The sequence below is a fragment of the Oryctolagus cuniculus genome, chromosome 9, assembly GCF_964237555.1.
Source record: "Oryctolagus cuniculus chromosome 9, mOryCun1.1, whole genome shotgun sequence".
Taxonomy (NCBI): Eukaryota; Metazoa; Chordata; class Mammalia; order Lagomorpha; family Leporidae; genus Oryctolagus; species Oryctolagus cuniculus.
In genome coordinates, this window is record NC_091440.1 from 58,147,433 (window position 1) to 58,148,686 (window position 1,254).

A 1,254-nucleotide genomic window follows, 5' to 3' on the forward strand; every position below is an offset into this window, starting at 1 on the left:
AAAGCAGGAGATAGATTTTTATCTGAAGCCTCTGATTTGGGCTTTTGTTTATGTTTTATACAGTGCTTGATGTACACTATTTTAAGTTTAAATGCATTTTACTTTTAGACAACCTACACAACAATGTTTGTTCCTTGAAATGAATGCTTGCACTCGGAGTAACTCATGCTCAAAATAGATGGAGAGCTCAAGATAATTGCAGTTCCATTTCTTGTAAGCCCTGGTGTTGTGTGAATGACAAGCATCAGCCAGTTATGATGTGCAGTGCAGGTACAAACTATTTGCCAAATTTGTTAACATTTCTCCATCTTTAAGCCATCCTTCAAGAAAATCGTAAATGGATCACGCCATCCTCACAGTAATCCAGTAGAGCAACCCTGCCATCTGAGTTCCTGTTTTTACCAATACTGAACTGGTAGTTTTTGAAATGCGCAAGGATGCGCTTGATTTGTTCTGCAGGCCCTGTCATGATAGGTTTTACCCTTTCCTGTCTCTGCTCTTCAAGTTTGCCTTTGATTGATTTCCTGTAAACTTCTCGCAGGCTTCCTATGTGAAGCTGGTTTCCTGACAGTGAGGGTTCATTCCAACATCAACATCAGTGGCCACTGTGCTTTCACTGCCTTTGACAGAGGCACTTCCACCAAAGAGCTAATCATCAATGTTACCCTCAGTTCTTCTGCCCATTTCCCCGCTCCGTCCACCTCCTGCCAAGCATTATCTCCAGAATCTTGTAAATGTCAAAAAAACATCATGGCTGATGAGGTCCTGCTAGCTAGTCATAGTGGTGGCTGGAAAGAGACTGGTTGCATGCAGCTCAGTGGGAGCCTGGAGCTCAGAGCAAGTGCCTTGTACACAGAGCAGCCATCAGAGGTAAGAAGGAGCAGGTATTGAAGCTGAGATACTCTTTTAATAGAAAGTGCATCACGTTTTCATACTTGAAATTGCTAATATTACATTTGACATTACTTTTGCTTTCAACTATATGACTTCGATAAAGAATGCTTCTCCCACATGCTTCTAATTTTCATATGGATAATTGCCTCCTGTATATTCCTCATGCATTTAAACCTTTCTCCTCCCACAAAAGTGGAATCATTTACTTGGTTAGAGAAGACAACAATTCTGTATGTCTTGATTTAAGTAAAATAAATGTTCCAAAGTGTAAGACTAGGAAATTTGATCACCTTTTCCTTCTTTTCAACTTGAAAGAACACGCGGTAGCAACTGAGTAGCCTTTAAGCCTTCAACAGACTC

The 1,254-nt window shown here is 40.6% G+C and overlaps 1 pseudogene; it reads right to left on the reverse strand.

Moving 5' to 3' along the window:
- Positions 1 to 293: 293 nt before the first annotated feature.
- LOC100356040 (translationally-controlled tumor protein pseudogene) lies at positions 294 to 840 on the reverse strand (annotated as a pseudogene).
- Positions 841 to 1,254: the final 414 nt, after the last annotated feature.